At 35.3% G+C, this 19766-nt stretch overlaps 1 pseudogene; it reads left to right on the plus strand.

The window, feature by feature from the left end:
* The first annotated feature begins 29 nt into the window (after positions 1-29).
* On the plus strand, positions 30-19649 carry LOC130828485 (uncharacterized; annotated as a pseudogene).
* The last annotated feature ends 117 nt before the right edge of the window (positions 19650-19766 follow it).

A 19766-nucleotide genomic window follows, 5' to 3' on the forward strand; every position in this document is an offset into this window, starting at 1 on the left:
CACGTGAGGATTGTGAGTTCCTTGCCTCACTCACAGAAACGTCACGCCTCTTCCTCCTCCTCTCTTCTCTCTTCTCTCCCCTCTCCCTCACTGCTGAGCCACGAAACCACCAACCAGCAGCCCAGCCGCGGTGGCAACCGGTCTCCCACAACACCATCGGTCTTCCCTCTCTCCTCCCTGTGACGCAGCTGCTTCTTCCCCTTTAAACAGCCACGACAGCAGCAGCCTAGGGTGCTGCATTTGCTGCGTGCCGCCAGCCACGGTGGCCAGTTTGGGGTTCTCTCTCCTACCGGTTCGGTCCCGTGCCACCACTAGCACAACCTTAACTTACCCTTTCCCCTTTTTGCTAGTTTTAACATTGTGAGCCATCTCCTCTTTTCTCTAATTTGTTTTTTCTAGCTTTTAATTGGAGTTTTATTAAGTGTATTGAGTTTGAGGTTGGTTGTGTTAATTTCATTGAATCTTTTTGTGGGTAAGAAATTTGATTGATGAATTAAACATGTTTATAACTTAGGATTTGAAGTGTGATTTGAAATTATGGGTGATGTGTTGGTTTTGTATTAGTTTCTATGAATCTTAGTATGGGTACTAATTAAATATGTTATCTATGAACACGAAACGATTAGGGCTTAAACTTAGAGATGAAATTACTAATAATGTGTGTTTTATACTATATTTTGGTGATGATTGATTAAATAACATTAAAAGTTGTTTTAAGATATGGTCGATTGGTTATTATTGTGAATAATTAGTAATGGTGATGATGTTAGTCGACTATGTTGATTGATTAAATTGAGAATAATAGCTACTAATTGTTGTGGTTTGATTGTTGTGAATTACAAATACCCTTATTAGGTTGTTATTGAAGTTATAGATACATGATTTTAGTAAACCAAGAGCATAATGTCAACTTATCGTCGATGGTTGCTAAAGTTAATTGTCGTGTTGTTTTGACTATAGTTCTTAATAGCTTTGGAGAATGTAACAAATGATATCGCGATACGATAACTCTAAGATTTGCCTTATCGTTATATTAATGTTATATTAAAATTGTAAGATTTAGTTGTGATTAGTTATTTTTGGGTAACGCTAGCCGATATGCTCAAAATTAGTTAATGTAAAGAAACGATTCACACATACTTCTACCTTAAATTGATGGAAAGACTTATGTTGTGTTGAGTTAATGATTTTGACTTGTATTGAATGAGTTGTGTGCGTGCTAGAGTAATCGGAAACTCATGTTGAATGGGTGATAGCGGTTACTTTGGTATTTAGTTTGGTATGGCAAAGTAGTTTAGGGAACTTATTAGTTCTACTCATAACTTATATAGGTGCCCATTTTGTAAGAGGAAAGTAGAGCCTTAGTCGGGTGATTTTGTGACTTTTGATCGTGCAGTGACGCTTACAGGTACGTACACGCAGTAACTAACCCTTATATGCAATTTTCTTTAAGACATCATTGTTTATTGTGATAGTATGCATTGTATCGAAGCTATGAGGTACTATTGAGTACACTTTATATGAAGAACTATCGACTATGAAATCCTTGCGCTTAGAATAGTTTAGAGAATGAGAGTGTTAATAGAAGGCGAGAACTACCCCCTTATCTATTTAAGAATTGGTTTATGTCTTACTTGGAGTTAGAATGACTCCTTTAGAGGTGAATTTCATATTTTGATGAGTGGCTCAGTGGGTTTTGGCGTGCTGCTATCCCAGGGCGCTCATTATTAGTCGAAAGTGAAAGTCATTCCCATCTGATAAAGTATTAGACTATAATTAGCTGGCGTGACTCAACTGGATTATGTCCGGTTGATTTAGTAGTCCCCTAGGTGAGGTTCGACGGGACCACCGTAAGGGGGGTATGACCATGCTTGGGTCACTGGGCACCGGATGGCCGATACTTCCCCTTGACCGAGGTGTTACCATGCGGGCCTTGCAAACCCCAATATGGTGGCCTCTTTACTGGTTAAGAACTCCAGTGTGTTAGTTTTTCTCGAAGGTAGGATCCGAGAGGGTCAGCTGGAGGGGGCATGAGCTCGTACTTTGCCATGGGCGCCGGATGGCCGATAACGCCCTTGGCCGTGTCACTATGCCAGGAAGTAGAGAAAGATCCACTGATAGAAAGTTATTTAGTGATAGAAAATTTATTCATTGATCGAAAGTTATTTAATGATAGAAGGTTCATTCTTTGATAGAAAGCTTACACATTGATAGAAAGTTTACTTTTTAATAGAACGTTTACTCATTAATAGAACATCTACTTATTGATAGAATAGTTTATGCTGGTGAGAAGTGTGCCTAAGTTAAGTTACCTCAAGGGTATTACAGACTATAATCGCACTTGCCTTAAGATAGACAAGCTCTATAAGGTCATGTGTTAGGTATTCTGTTAATGCCTTGGTCGAGTTGATACTATACGTGTTTTGCAAGAGTTTATGTTTGGAAAGCACGTAATGAAATTAAGAAGTATAAGTGGCCGATAAACGGTTACTATCTGTGCTTGCGTTTTATGAAATCATCTTATGTTGTTTTATGATATAATGCTATCTAGTAGTTGGCCTTATTATATTTGATGCTAGTTACTGACGTGTACGTGTTTGTGTTTATGTTTGATTGTTGATGACTTTTTACTCACCATTGATAGTGCTCTCACAGTAACCTACACCTGTTGCGAACTCTCCTGAACACTTGCATATAATTGGCCATGTCGAACCACAACCTGAAGCTCGATATGGCCAATCTGGAACTTGCTAAGCAGTACTTAGTCTCAGCTTTTCTCTCTTTGGAACCTTCAGATTGTTTAATTTCCTTTGCAAGGTAAAAACGTAGAAATATAATTCCCATTTTTACCATATTTCTCAAATATGCTGCATCAAATATATTTCCTTCTCGTTTCTTAGTTCTAGATTAAACAGTCCCTCGCTTTTTGTGCAGAAAGTGTGGGTGTGGCTTTATTTCGGAGGATGTGCAAGAATTTATTTGGACATATTGCATTAACAACAGTGTAAGCTATCATTCAATATGATATATGTTTTTTGGGGCAAAGGGTAGGTTGAGTGAAGGGGAGGGGTATGGAGAATCGAACCCAGATGAGAAGACATGATCTCCCCTTTGATATTGATTTGATTAGATTTTGATTGGTTGACATTATTGTATTTTGTAAATGACCCAAGTTACAATTTTCTTACTGTGATTGAGATAGTTTTGAATCAATAGTTGTTTTTGGAACATATGTGAAATGCTAATTCTGTCTGCGTTTTTATGGGTTCTTTGCTGAGATGATAGTTAATTTGTTTTGCTAGTATTATACTTTATGATTTATTTCAGTAGACAGAACATTGCAGAGTAATGGGTTAATGGGTTTTGTTTAATTTTGTTATTATTGCAAAAGGTTCACAATTAGTTCTATTCTACATATTCCAGTGAATATGCTCTCTCCATTTTATTGAAAAAGGTGAAGATCTTTTGTTGATATGCATTTGTTCAGTTAGAAATGCTCTATATCATGCACTATCTTTGGCCCAGAAAGAAAGGAATAAAAACCAGTGATTTGTATCTACAATGTTTGCATGAGGTGATGAGGCTAATAATGGAAGTGGCAAAAGCAAAACTTGGTTCAAAAGTTGAGGGGGGCAAAGGTTTGAAATTTGGACTTTCAAAATTGTGTAAAAAAAAGAGGGGGCAAAGGTTTGAAAACTTGATCTCTTAGCTATAAAAATATTAGTGTGACCACTTATCCAACCATTATTATATTTTTTGAAGTTGTCATTATATATGTTATATAAGGGGAAAAAGTTCATGGCGCCATGGTGAAAAAGCCCCCTCTCGCCCCCCTTAAAATTTTCGACAATGGGCCTTCTTTTCTTCCCTTAACAATTGTGGATGGTTTGACTAGTAGACTAGGCGGAACATCTATCCACAATATGTGGAGGGTTTCTCGTGGAGGATATTTTGATGTACCCGCAGTACGCTGGCTTCCGACTGCCTTCTGTAGGACTTTTTTTCCTTTTACCACCAAGTTTATCCCTGCAACAATGGAGGTAGCTCGTACACTAAGTCACTACTACACTCAAAGAAGGAAGAGAAATTGTGTAGTAACAAGAAATAAATGTAGTAATTGACAAGAGAGAGAAATGATGCGTTGAGGGTGTACTCCTTGGGCGTGGCCTCAAATGAATATTTTTCTCAGCGTACCTTGTAAGGTCCCGGTTTTTTTTCTCTGTATGCTAAATTGGATGGAGAAATGTCTATTTTTCTCCTTTCCTTTACTTCTGAATTCATCTTGTGATTGTGGGCCTTTCCTCCTCTTGGAGCTCTAATCGAGCTCAGGTCGTTCTAGCTATAAGAGTTTGTTGCTAAATCAGAATCCATGACTGCTTGCGCTTATTGCAGGATTATAACTATTATGCACCTTACTTGAAAAATTTGCTGAAGAAGCTCATTAAAGAAGTGGAATCTTCTGGTGGAAATGTCTTGGATGAATTTTATGAGCGATATGCTGACTACATGGCTTCTCTAACGGTCAGTTTTGGTTAGGGGTCATTACTTCTGTGTGGTTTTGAAAATTTTATATTCTTATTTACCATGTGCACTGTGTTGTTGTGTATGAATTTTGAAATTCAGGAAGATGCACCAGCTAGTGGAAGTTCATGGATTGTGAAACGCGTATCGTTTCTTTTTAACGATGGTAAGAACTATTGACTATTAATTGATTTGAATTGATAGGCATTTAGCATGGAGGTTTTTTTGTGGATTCTAAGTTTTTCTAAGATTTTTTTCCTTTGGTAATTTGTTGTCAAGTGCCTAGTCATTGGGGTCAAATGCAGATGGTTGTACCATTGCAATGTTCTCTCAATATGCTTCAAGGGGATACTGGGTAAGTTTTTCAGTTCTTTTGGAATTTTCCCACTTAAATATGAGCAAATTGGTAACCCTTTGAGAGGTGTTTTAATGATGATTCTTCTTAATCTCACAACTATATGTGTACCATGGTTAGATCAAGCATTTCTTGTAAAGACATTTATGTTGAACTAAATATTAAATGATCCTTTTTGGTTGTAATGGTAGTAATGGTATGATTCTATTAGCAACGTTTTATCATGAATTGCAAAATATTACTGCGGATTTGTGAGTGGCTATATATGGAGTATTGTATATAGCTTGTGGGGTTTCATGTTTGTTCTTGTTGGTGGATTTGATCTAGTTGGTCCCACACAGAAAATTTCTGGTTTCTGTTGTTGTTGTAATTTACTTGTCATGTCCAGTTAAGCTAATTGTGTTATGATATGTGTAGGTGTGCTCTTTGGCCTTCTAGTCTTTTTCTGTCAGAGTTTATTCTTTCATACCCTGAAGTTTTTACGAAGAAGTCATGTTTTGAGGTGAAGTATTAGCCATGAAATTTCTTTGGATAGATTCATATGTTGAACAGTATAAGAAATTCTGTTGGGTCTAGTGAAAGAACTTGGTGATTTCAGTCAGGAAATCAAGTTGCAATTAGTAGCACTAGTCGCTCATTTTTTCCATATGCCTTTTCCATTATCTATCTTCTATACTTGACCCATTGAAACTGTTGTCAATCAAGTAAATAAAATTGACTTGTTCTGTGTAGTAATTTGTTAATTCTGTTATTCTAGTACTTTATGTGCTAATATGGACTGTCTGACACTGTTGGTTATAATGATTCTACTCTTTCATGTGCTGAATTTGAACAGGTTGGCTCTGGTGTAGGTCTGCTTGGCGTTTGCCTTAATCATGTCAAAGCTTCTCAGGTTTGTTTTACTATACATTCCTTCATAATATCACAACGTATTTATATGACTCTTTACTCATTGGTGATTTATGTTTGTCTTATATTTGACATTGTACAAGGTACACTCATTTATTTCAACCCCTATTCTTCTCTGACAAAAAGTGGCTAATTATTTTCCTGGATTTAATGTTTTTCAACACTTTATTTCTTAGGGCTAGAACAGAGTTGCCATTCAATGTTCATTGTTGTGTTAAGAATGAATTCCTCAATTTTCAATTATGGAGCTCTATTTTCTTGCCCAAATTGATGAATTCTTGAAAACATATCTATAACAAAAACACAAAACATTTATCTCGTGAAATAAACTGTAGAGCATTGAATGTCTCACTTAATATTTCCTATATCTTTTAGCATCTCTGTGTCATATACTCTTCTTGCCTTCACATGCCTTACATATGTCGATTATTTGTACATTCACAAAATTCTATTGTTTTTATCTCTCATCTTTCGCTTACATTTTGTTTGGATAAGAGGAAATGGAAAAAAGGAAGGAAGGGAAGGGCTAGGGTTCAGGTTCCTTTGAATTAAGGTTGGGATATGGAAAGTGTGGGAGAGGAAGTATCCATTTTCCCTGGGTAATGAATACCACCCGTCAATGGTGGGGAGATTGGAGGGAAAATTTAGCTCTATCTTTCCCTACGTTTTCCTCTTTTCCTCCTCTTCTGCTCATGTCTATATTATTATCCAAACAGTGTTATTTACCTCATTTCTCAAGGTTTTGAGTAGCTCTTCTGTTTCATCATTAGCCTGCTTTATGTTTTTGTAATGTAGGTTGTGCACTCATAGGGGTGTTTGTATGACAAATGGAAATGTAATGGAAAAGGAATGCGTAAAGAGAGATATGAGTGATGTTGAATGTTATTATTTGTTTTGTGTAAAGAGATGTAACTTGTAAGAGAATGTGAAGATAGAGAGTACCAGAGAAAGGAATTGATTTCTAATGAGAAATGAGCAGTAGCAATTTGGAGGTATCCATTACCCTTATGAAAGGGATTGGGTTAACCCAATCGCATAGCATACACTAGATAATGGAATGAGTTATGTGAATCCTTTATCCTTTATTTAAACCCAAAAAGCTCATACCAAATAGGCAAATACCCCCTTAGAGTCTTGTCAATATGTTAGTGCTGCAACCTCTTCTTCGTGTTCATTTTTGAAGGATAGCTTGTTGGTAATGTAGACCTTCTTTTTCCATGGATGTTGATCCTTTCTAGATGTGCTAATTCTTATCTCAAAGCTTTTCTCAAAAGAGAACTGCACTTTGATTGACTTCTTGAGTCTCAACTTTGTATTTTGATGCAGGTCATTTTGTCTGATGGTGATGCATCGAGTTTAGAAAATTTAAAGCTTAATTTGGAGATGAATAAGATTGAAAATTTAGATGTGTCTTTAGACAAAAGTGACAGTAGCTTATGTACGGTAAGTTTTGACTTATGAGGAACTTTATGAAACTCTTATGTGAATGCATATTCGTAATGCCTTATGTTTAATGGTTGATTTGATGTAGGTACAATGCATTCCTCTGTCATGGGAATCTGCAGAAGAGAGTGAGCTTTGGCGATTCCAGCCTGATATTGTGTAAGAAAAATTTTCATTAGTTTTCCATTATTCTACTGGTATATTCTTCTATATAATATTGGTTCTTCAATCTAGTGTCTTGTATGTTTTTTTATGTTGTCTTTCTTGTGACTTTTCTAGTCAATGCCACTTCAAAAAGTTTTAGTGTTACTCTCTCTACTCAATTACTAGTTTTTTTTTGTCAATATTGTGATTTGCTTTCAAAATCAAATTCGTTTAATTGAGTGACCTTTTTGGATAGTTTTGCTGCTGTGTGTAAATAGTTTTCAAACGTTATCCTTGCATTGTTTTATACTTCAACATTGGAGTATCATTTGCATTTTTTTCGGCTACACTTGACGGATTATCCTCATATTTGTGGACTTAGCTGTAAAAAGCGCGAGGGACACTAAACTGCATGGGGCTATGCTAGTCTAGGTGCGGGTGTGTTGGGAAAAACGTGCACGCCAAGAGATGTAATTTTTTTGGATTTTTGTATTCTGTGCCTCTGCCTAGGCCCACCTCACGCACCTCCCCGTCTTTCTTTGCATCTTGTGCACTTCTTGTGCACCCAGCCTAGACGTGATTGCTGTGTTCTTTCAGGAGTTAGAACTCCTTGGTGTTTGTTTTCTGTCAGGTATCACTGATTAGTGAGTACAAAACCTAGTGGTGAATGCTGTGTTTTTCAGGCGTTATCATTCCTTGGCTTTTTTTTTTTTTTTTTTTTTTTTTGTTGTTGTTCTGGGGGTTTGTAATAGTGGGAGGAAACTAAACTTGATTTAAGATCCTCAGAGTAAGCATATAATACGCCTTTTAAAGCTTGGAAATTTATATCCTTCTCCATGTTATTTGAAAGCTAAACCAATTTATAAGGTAAAGGTCCGCCTTAACATAATTAAGCAAGCAACAAAATTCTTATAGGAGTATGAATTAAGGATAATTATGATAACATAGAATACATCAACTAATGGAATTCGTAACCTACATTTATGTTTTCCTGTGGACGAATCTATGTTTACTCAGTATAATAGTAAAAATTTTAATGTGATGTGTGGCTCATAATCTCGATTTTAGCTTGATGGTGTGGTCTATTTGTGCTTGGAATAAATGGGCTTATGAAGGATCTTTTGAAGCTCAAGATCAAAATGTTACGGTACCCTCATTCGACCCCTCGAGCGCATTGGCTCGACCTGCTGAAGGTAGCTCGACCAGTCGAGCAGTTTCGCTCGACCCAAGCTTCCAGTCGAACAGACTACAGGGGCGAGTGCAGCTTCTGTTTTTTGGCTTCTGTTTGCACGTGTTTTTCCTTTCTGTTTTTTCACACTTATGAACCTTATAAATACACATTGTAAACATCTTTTGTTGTGGTATCAAGTAAGAGAAACACATTGTAATCCTCTTGTAAGTGAGAGTGATCTAGTTAGAGAGAGAGAGAGCCATAAATTAGGGTTCTTGAGTGAAATTGGGGGTTTTCAATTTACTCTTGTAATCTCTATAGTTTTTCATTCTCCATTGTTAGAATTGATTAGTGTGTGTAATCAAGAACTCTAATCAATACAATTGTCTTCATTCGTTGGGTGGGTTTTATAGTCTAATATCAATTTGATATTAGGATTTTACCACTATCCAATTCTTGGTGTGTTTGATCGTTTTCTTTTAAATTTTGCAATCTTTATCATTCATTGTAGTTAGAATCTCCATTGGAAGAGCATTTGCTCTAACATAATGGGTCAGAGATTAAAGCAGGCAGCCAGTTACATCTTCTTCTGGTTAGCTATTTAACAGTCTCGGGTCTCATTGGAGGCAAACGTCTGTAATCATTATTGAGTGCAGGCATAAGTGGTGCTGGTGCCAAGTTAGAGTAACTGGATGATTAGACTTTAGTAGTATGGGGCTGGTGCCAAGTTTGAGTAACTGGATGATTAGGCTTTAGTAGTATGAGAAATGGATGCATCCAACCATGGACTAGACTGGATAGGCAGTTCGACGCTCGAGCATGGACCTTTTTGAATATTAGAGAATGGTTATTGCTTGTAGAATGGTCATTTACTAATTTATTATCTCTTATAAGTTGTTTCCCAAAGGTTTAGTTTTCCTAGCTTTTCTATGAAGGATCTTCTTGCTCTTTGCTTCTACTTATTTCTCCCAGAAGTTGCTTAAGCGAGGTTAGAACAAATTTTAAAGAACGAGTATTTTACTCGAAAGTATGACCTTTTCTTAGGAATAACTCTATTAGAAAGAACATTATTTTCTTTTTTCGATAACCTCTCTCTCTCTGTTATTACAAAGGTTAGGCTGTGTACATCTGACTTTATGGCATCGGCATAATAACATGATGAGTGCTTGATGTCACTAGAATCTGTGATCTAATTTCTGTTGTTTACTTGCCTTTGCAGTTTGGGTGCTGATGTAATTTACGACCCCTCGTGCCTGCCACATCTTGTTAAAGTTCTTTCGATTCTTCTTACTCGAAGAAAACCCATCAGCAGCAAACCGAACAGCAATAGAGATACTGATAGAAAAGAAGATTGCTCCGATGTTGATTCTACAGAGTCCAGTAAAGCGAAACTAGAGTCTTCGAATTTGAAATCCTTGCTTGAACAAATGGCGACGGGTCCTGTCGCCCTTATCGCCTCAGTGATAAGAAACATTGATACTTTCAACTGCCTTCGAAAGTTATGTTCTCAAGATAATCTCGATATCAGAGATATTACTGGATCGATTTGGCCTTTTAACTTACTACCTTACATGGATTCATATAGAAGATCAGATGTGCACTTGTTTCTGCTGTCTTATAGCAAGTGAACTAGTGGAAGTTTTTTTTTTAATGAATTATCAGATTGTTAAACAAGTTTTCTGGATGATCTTTAATCCAAACTTGGCTCAACACTTGAAATTTGTTTGTCTATATGATATATCGTTATTGTTTAGGATCACTTATTCAGAAAATATTGTTGCCCAAATGTTGATCGATTTTTGCAGGTTGATTGCTAAGGAAAGAAAAAATAAAATAAAAAAATAAAAAACCTAAAAATTAAAAGGTTAAATCAAAAACTAAATTCTCATCTACATATATAATTGGCAACATATTCACTACGAAATTCCAATCAGATATTATTCAAAAAAAAATAAAAAATTCCAATTAGATGGTATAGATCCAAAGGAATTTCTATGTATTACATTTAAGTTCGTCTTATAATAATTGTCACATTTCTTTTCTGGTAATAATTTTTATTTTTTAAATTCTCATTTACATATATAATTAAGTTTTTTTTATCTTATTAGTAAATTTTTATTCCAATTTGAAAAAACATATTCATGTTAAATTTTGATAAATTCGTCTCAATATATATTTTTTAAATATAATTTTTTAAATTTTCAAAAACTCATAAATAAAATTATTTAAATTTTAAATTTACATAAAAATAAACGAGACAACAAATGAATTTCCTCACACTGTTTTTACCCTTTTGAGATAGACCAATTATTGGGTACTTCGAGTATAGCAAATTTGGAATTACCTGGTATAATTATTAAAAAATTAATTAATTTCAAAGTCAAATGGTATCTTAACTATCTTTACTTAAAACACTGATTACTGGAGATTGAAACGACCCCAATTCACCTTCGACTGATTGATCTCCTCGCAATCGAAAACATTGTACGAATTGAAATTGTCACTGCCCACGAAGTCACACTGGTAGAGATTTTTCAGAGAAATCATCATCAGTAAAAATGGCGGATGTGGAAGTGATTCACTCATGGTCTGCTCCTCGATCACTCAGTACCAGTCTCATGTATGCTTTCGCTCAAGTAAGCACTTCATCTTCATTGCTAACCTTCTTTTCGTCTTTTCATTTCATCTTTGCATTTTCTTAATCAACTTTTTAGATTTTCAACCAATAATAATTTTGCATGTTGTATCATTTTGATCGTTGACCATTTTTTTTATAAATTTAAATCTTCACCCGATAAATTTTGAAATGCTTGAATTATATGCTGTTTCACTTTCAATACATTTCATTTGAGGCTATAATTTTGTGATTTCTGAGCTTTATGAAGTATGAATGTGTGTTTATTGCTTAAAATGCTTAATTTCTTCCCACACGGTCTACGGAGAAGAGAGGGATGTGAATTGATTTTGCTGTAGGTGGTGAGAATCGAATTCCAGTGATAGAGAAAGCCTTCAAGTAGAAGGCGGACCCATAATTCTCATAAAATGCTTAGGTTTCTATTGTGTCTTGTTGAATATATCAAGGCTCCACAAATGCTGCTGCTCATCATGGTTTACAACTTATTTCACCAGAAGATATCACTTAGTGGCCAAGTTTGTTATATAGTTTATTATTTCGTTTGTTCTACAAGGCACACGTCATAGCTAGTTTGTTAGCACCCTAGTTTGCTACCCTTTCTTTTCTCTCTCTGCACATAGCAATTGTATATATACCCCTCTTTGTCTTTTGTGTAAACATAATAAGATACAGTATGCTTTCTTTCTTCTTCTTCATAATGTTTTCTCCATTGATGTGCTAAGCTCACCATTTCATCATGGTATCAAAGCAGGTGTTTCTGCTTCCCTAAAAACATTTTTCCACCATTTTCTTTTCCCTTCTTTCTTTTCTAAATCTTTTTCTCCTGGTTATTCTCTGTCAAACATAAGTTTTGTATTCAAGAAATGGCGAGTTCTGAGGTTGATCCAACTCAAAATCCAACAAGTATTTTCTACCTTCATCCTTCTGATCATGCCGGTATAAAACTGATATTGTAACAACCCGACTTACCGTTGACTGAGTAAACAGGATCATCACTGGGTTCGTTTCCTAAGAAATTGAAATCACACTTCAAAAACTCGAGCAAAGGGATCACAAGCTTTTCAACGTGACTAACTCAGCTAAATCCCAAAACCAACATCTAACTAAAACACAAGATAATCATACAATTCCCTACAAGTCCAATATAACCAACACAACCAAATCTAATATACATTTATTCAAAAACCTAATACAAAACTACAAATTCCCACGTGCTCAGCTCAAAATACAACCTTGGAACGCTATTCAATCACCGCTAACCCATCGTTCCCGACCGGTTCCGATCTGTAATCAAACTAAAAGATGGAAACAACAGAGGGTCAGATTAAACTGAATGAGAAGTAACAATCCAAAACAACAAACACAATAGTTTCCAAATAAGGGTTTAAAAGCAACATCAGTTTCCTAGATCTATGTACGCACAGGGAGTCTAGTTGAGAGGAACATCCATAGCTCTAAGGCTATGTCACTCTCGGGTGAAGCTAGTCAATATCTCAATGACAATTCGCTTCAAACAGGGAGCAGGGAACAATGTTCCTCAACTCCGTCAATGACCAGCTCGCAAGCCCGATCCATTGACCATATCATAATATCAGCATTAGCATTCACAACAACATTTGTCTCAACAATTTCCAATCTCAAAAGAGCTTTAGTAAAAAGTTAATTTTCAAGAATGTAGTCTGATCAGACCCTTTAAGGGACTGCTACTACTCACCAAAGACGACGCTTCAAAGAGTTGGGTTCGATTCGCAGATATCAGTTAGAATGGTTCCGCTGAGAAATCGTCTCTTGAAGCATAACAAACATAACATCACAACAAAGCGTTCGATACTACAAATTAGGATCATATAGCTTATTGCATCTCCTCCTAAGACCGTAACTTACTCATGGATTCTTTTCTAGCATATCTAATCTTTAAAGAATTATGCGTGTTCTAACCCGAGCTGTAATATGTCATCAAGATTTATAGACACGATCTAGACTTCTTTAACATTCTTCTCAATATTACTCACTTTTAGGACTCTCCTTATATTTCAATCAAACACAATTGTGAACATACAAACTCAAAGTCCAAAAGTCCTCAAAAGAATATAATAACCTATTCAAGAACATTAAATCATCCATAACCTTACCATCAACAATTATTTTCCATCAATTTCTTAAATTTGATGTTCACAAATATCATACTAATCCTCAAGATCCATCAATCTTAATTAATATCTATAATCCTCTTTATATCTATAATAAAACCCAAAGGTAGACATTCAAATCCAAAATCAATAATAATCCAAAAAGAGTAATAATTCATCCAAAATATCTTATTATCAAATATCTATCTCTACAATTATTTACCAACTAAAACCAATAATCTCAACATTCACTAATTTATATCAAACAACATTAGATCTATCTACTCAAATTGAAGCAAGTATGTGTAATGAATCCTGAAATTACCAAATCAACTTTGTAATGGCTTTAACAAGAATTAAAATATATGACTGAAAATGAAACAGAGGACAAATATCTCTAATAAAGAAAGAAAAGAAATAGGAGAATAATTTGAAAACGTTCAAATAGGAGATTGTTACAGGTTGTTCGATTGTTAGGCTAAGGAGAAGAGACTGCTGCTGGTTCAAAGACTCAAACGAACATGAAAGAAGTACCATTGTTGTACCTTCGAAGGAAACAAAGCCAGGTTCCAGAAATAGCAGTGCTTGTGTTCTTGAAAGAATCAGGCGAAGGCGTTAGAACAAGGCACCATTGTTGATAATTTTCGAAAGTTTCATGTCAAAATGGCAAGGAAAGAAAGCACGAAAAGCCATTGTTCTATACTCGAATTCTGTTATTAATATTTAATGTTTGAACTGAAATTGATCTTGACAAACCCTGAAATGTGTGGAACTCCAGAACTACTTAGATAAGCTTACATCATCAAATATGCACCTTCATGGGTTAGTAAGTGACTGGCGATGCTTTCAAGCTTCTTGGTTTCTCAAACATCAACATGACAATGGTAACTAAGCACATCATCAAGTAAAATCACAAAATCAACTAAGATATATTAATGAAGAGTAGAGCACCTGCACCCCTTTTTTGTGTTAGCTCATGAACTAAACTTCACTAATCTAGCAAACATTTAAGCTCTACAATCCAAACTCTAGCAAATTATCCCCCTTACATATTGATGAGCTACTTTACCGATAACCTAGTAAATAATTACTCTCAAATCATGACTATAAGCATAAAACCAAATATAGAACATAAACTAAGCATAAGTACTAGGTAGTATGAATAAACAACTTTAAAGCTCTAAAGAACTCAATAGAACCAACATGAAAGTAAAAAAAAACAAGTAAAAAGCTATATTAATGAAGTTTAAACAAAGATAATCAATAATCTGCCAACTAGAAGCAAGGATCTAGAAAGAGGAGCAACATGCAAGAACAAACTAAGAAATGAAAATAAAATATAGAAATATCATGAAACTAAGAAAAAGTTACCGAAAATCTTGCTCGTTGAAGTAGTAAGTGAAGATGATTAGAAATGAGAAGAAGAATGTTTTTCCTTGAATACTCCACTTGAAATTCAACAAAAGAACAAAATCATCATAAATGAACTTGGAACTTGAATGAAATATATGAACTAAGCTAAGAAATTGAACTAAAGTCTCTCTTCAGTTGCTCTCCAAGTCTTGAAGAGCCCTTTATATACAAGGAAAACATAAGAGCAAAGAAGTTTAACAACGCAAAAATAAAGTTCCTCCTGTTGCTAAAGTGCTTGAACAAGCACTATGCTCGAAAGCACTGGCTTCCAGCAGCTTTTGTCGGTTGTTATTTAATTTCAACACTTAGACGAATCATTAACCCAGAGTACCTTGAACGAGCACTATAGTGCCTTGAATGAGCACTACACCATGTGGCACTAGGAAGCTCTTGGAAGTAAGGCTTGGCTTCCATGCGCCATGGAAAGATGATTTGGGCCACTTCCACCATTGGGTACGCTAAGGAGGCGAGAAACTTTCAAAAATGAGCAAAGCAGGGGGGAGAAGAAGGTAAACAAAGAAAAGGGAGAAATGCGAAAAATGCACCTAAAAATAAACTAAAATATATAAGAATGCAACTATAGCTAACTTAGCCATGACATGAGAAACCATTGACAAAATAAGGGTAGCAATATATGTAAAAGTACTTGAAATTGGACTCAATGACTACCCAATGGGCAATGAGTGACATAAAACTCACTCATCACATCAGAAGGACAGCCTTTGTCATGCAGTCATTTTCATAATGTAAAATTGCAGTAATGGTCGTGACCGTGGTAACGGGCACTGTGTAGCGAAGTGATGCGGTTATTGTAACGTCAAATATTAGAGGAAAAATAAGATATCCTGGAAATAGGAACGCCTTTTTACATCTTTGGGAAATATTAGTTCTTCTTTTTTGAAAAACTTACAACGCTACCCTTGATGTGATGCAACCTTGTTTTTGCACTATTGTCATGCTTGGGAAAAAGTTCTTTCCTTTTCTCTTAGTTAAAACGTGAAAATTCAACTGTTTTCTCCTTTGAATTAATTACAAATTACAAATTGCTTGTTCTTCTCCACCAAAATGCTTATGTAAGGATTCCAAGTTATGGCTTAGCATCCTTTTTTCATGTGTTTATCTACAGTTTTGGCCTTCTAAATTTATAACTCCGAAAATAATTGATTCCAATTTTTGTTTTCAAGATGAAGTGTAGTGTTTCGAGTTGTGATTTCATGGCATTGTTTTTCCTTGTGTGGGGTTAACACAAGGCTTCAAACTGGGACCTCAAAGGAATAAGGCTGTGGACAGCCAATTATATTTGACACTTCACCCTTCTGCGTCAAGTAGAAAATTCCCTTGTTCTCAATGAATGTTATCTTGATGGAACTTTTCTTGAAGCTATAGACTGTTTAGATAATTATTTTTATCTCTTCCCATGGTGGTTTTATGGGATTAAATTTTAGGCCTTATGTTTGTTCATTGATGTCTGTAGTCAAGTGGTTGAGCATCTTTAAGCAATAATGTCATGTGACTCTATTCTATTATTATATGGGATATTCCTCAGTAAGAGCTAATCACGTGCGTTCTTTCTGTGGAAATGTAGTTCTTGCTGAATGGAAGCCACCTGTCTATGATAACACCAAGGGTATTGTTTTGGTTACTGCAACTACCCGTCGTAATTCTCCAAATGTATTAACGCTGTGCCTTTGTTACTGCTTTAGCGTGTTTTTCTTTATTATTGGCTGCGCTTGCCCAATTGCATATATTCTTTTCTACTGATTATTATGATTTTTCACAATATCTTGCCTTGTCACGGATATAATAAGCTTATCATCCTGCTGACTGGAGAAATGTAGAAATTTACTGGAAGATGCTGGCAGTTCCAAACAGCAATTTTGATTGTAGCAGTATATGAGTATTGAATCTTCAGTGTGATGTTACTGGTCCTCTGATTAGTTCAACAAATGATTCTACTGATTTAAGGATTCATTAATTGTCATAGTTGTCTCCTTATTTTTTGAGATGCAATAGAAGAATGACTAGTTTAATGTTCCTACAAGACTTTATATTGTTTTGTCAGAGATTTATGATAAGTACATCTTCTGATATTTTCTTAAATGGTTGAAAAGTCAATTTACTTTTTGTAACTTTACTTAGTTTCTGTTTTGAAAGTTAGGATTATAAAATTGACTTTTCTTTGATTATTCAAGTAAAGGGTAAAACAAAATATTGTCCAACATGATCTTATTTAGATGCATTCGCTGAACTGGATGCAAAATTGTAGAAGAGTGAAATTCATAATCAATGCCCGTTTATTTGAGCTATCTATTCTATGTTCTTGCAGAATTTGGATTCAAAGATCCATCATAACAACTTACTGAACAACATACTTGCTAAGGTATATTCTATTGCTAATATGCCATGTGAAGATGTTAGCTGTTCAGTATTTACAACTTCAAGATTAAGGCCCTCTAAATGTTTGGCCAAAATGTTTATTGGGTTTATCAATTTTGATCTTAATACAGAATGATGAATGCATTAATGTGATATTTTCTATTTATACTAAGTTTCAGTAACCTTTTCTGATGCAGATAGAAGGTAATAATGCAAATGCTGATGATGCGATAATGCTTGATAAAGACGGATATGTATCTGAAACAAATGCAACAAATATTGTGAGATCCCTTTTCACGCGGTTTACTTTTATGACCCCCATTTATCATGTTTATAATCTGAAAGATATCTCTTTGCTATTCCACTCTTCCCTGCCCCCAAAATGAATGATAAAAAGGTTTTAAGTGCATATTTGCAATTAGATAAACAACCCAATTTACATGCGGTTGTTTTTTTATGTAAATCATAAGTGTCATCAATGCCTTCAACATTGTGAAAGTATTAATTACAGTTTAAAGAGATGTGCTTAGAAATGACAATGGATGGGAGACATTTGAGTGCTATTCGAACTTTAATTGACTGTCTACTTAGGTCTAAATTCCACATAAACGTGAATTTTACACCTGTGTCATCTTATTACATTTTTTCATAAACTTCTAGAAAAGAAAAATGATACAAAATGAACTTGGTTATAAAATTTCAATATGCATTGCATATTTTATCGAAGGGATCTGTATCCTGATCTCTCCCTCTCCCCAGCTGTTGGTATCTGTTTAGATCTCTGCCTAATTTATGACAACTTTTGTGCAACATATTACTTAAAAAAGGCACACCTTTTGATTTTGCATGCAGCTGTTTTATGACTTGTTGAAGTTTTTTCATGCAGTTTATGGTGAAAAAAGGCAGTCTTTTCACCTCACGCGGACTATTGTCTTCCTGGAATTACTCGAGCTACTGTAAGTTGCACATCCCCCCGTGGTTTGTGGTATTTAACACTTAGCATTGATAAAAAAAAAAAAAAAGAACTCAGCATAAATGTGTTTTCTCCTTACTGGAAAGATGGTTTAATGTTGTTCTATACATAATAGAGAATTATTTGAAAGAATTCAAAGGGGTATTACCCATATAGAAATGGAATTTCGTGAATAACTCTTCTTCTCTTCTCTTGCACCACTGTAAATTTTCTATATCTATTGAGTAGAATACTCTGCTATATTGCAGCTCTCATGATAGACCTGGCCTGATATTTAGTTCTCCTTCAGAGTATCTAATAATCAGCTTTGCAATTTGCAGGTCATGGACCTTGTGGTGAAGGAGGGTTTTGTCTTAGAAGAGCGACGGATCAGCCTCTCAGAGTTCCATACGGCAGATGAGGTCTTAATTTCCACATTACTGATATTGTGTTTTGTTAAACAGGATTTGACATTTCTTGTACATTTTAAGAGCAAATGCCGTGGCTTAATATTGCTCTCTTCTTGAATTACCTTTCCAGAGATGCACTGTGGTCAATATATGAATTAGTTAAACAAAAAAGTTCTTCCACTTGGTGATATTCTTAAAAGTATTACATAAAACCTGCCCAATAAATTATAAGTTGTGCTAGCTATATTTACACCTTTTTAACTCATCATTAATGTGACGTTTCGATTTGTAGACTTTGCATGATTTTATGTGATTTGATCCTTGATAGATTTGTGGACTTTGTATGATTTTGATTTTGATGAGAAGTTGCCTGGAAGCAAAAGTATTTTACTTGCTCTCTCTTAAACAACCTCTTATATCCGACTTATATTTGCTGCAGGTGTGGACAACTGGAACAATGGGAGAACTGAGCCCAGTAAGTCTTGCCAATCTGCATCTTGACTTTGATGAGCCTTTTGAGCTGCATTGTGCAAGTGCTTAATGCAATATCTCTTGTCAGGCTGTGAAGATTGATGGCCGTTTGATTGGAGACGGACAGGTAGGACCTGTGACACGAAGATTGCTGGAGGCTTACAAAAAATTGACAGAAGATATAGGTGTTCCTATCCCCACCTATCAGAAAATTTGATTGATTTCTGTTGAAAGGTATGCGAATATGTCCTTGCTGATCTTGTTAAAGCTTGAGAATTCTGATTGTGAATGATTACATTTTCAGTCTATTTAATGTCATTTCTACTGCTTGATTTCTATGTTTCCTGGGCACTTGTCTTATTTAGACTTATATTGCTGGAGTAGACAGCTTGAATGGTGAACCTGATTCACTTTCAAATAAGTTGGATTCCAAACAAACAACTGCAAATGAAGAACGCACCAGCAGGAAAAAACCCGTGTTCTTCAAAGATATTTTTTCGTTGTTGATTTTTATAAATTTAGTTTTTGCATAGGATATGCTGGTTTAAAATAAGAACCTCTGACTATGCGTGCTGAGCGCCTAGGTAGTGATTTGATGGAGTTTCGGGTTTAGCCTTGTTATGCAATGTTTCATTGTGTTCTAATATGTAAATTAATAATCTTGATTCTGGACAATTATCTTAACATTCAATAAGATTTTGGTAAATTTGCAACTTCGTACAGCTTTGATTAGCTCTCTTTCTCAAAGAGACGCCATCGGCTTTTGCTAATTGACCCCCATGGTAGTGCAGTGCTGAAAACAGAAGAGTTGGGATAAAAGAAATGAATCTATTTTCA

Source organism: Amaranthus tricolor, chromosome 12 (genome assembly GCF_026212465.1).
Source record: "Amaranthus tricolor cultivar Red isolate AtriRed21 chromosome 12, ASM2621246v1, whole genome shotgun sequence".
NCBI classification, from domain to species: domain Eukaryota; kingdom Viridiplantae; phylum Streptophyta; class Magnoliopsida; order Caryophyllales; family Amaranthaceae; genus Amaranthus; species Amaranthus tricolor.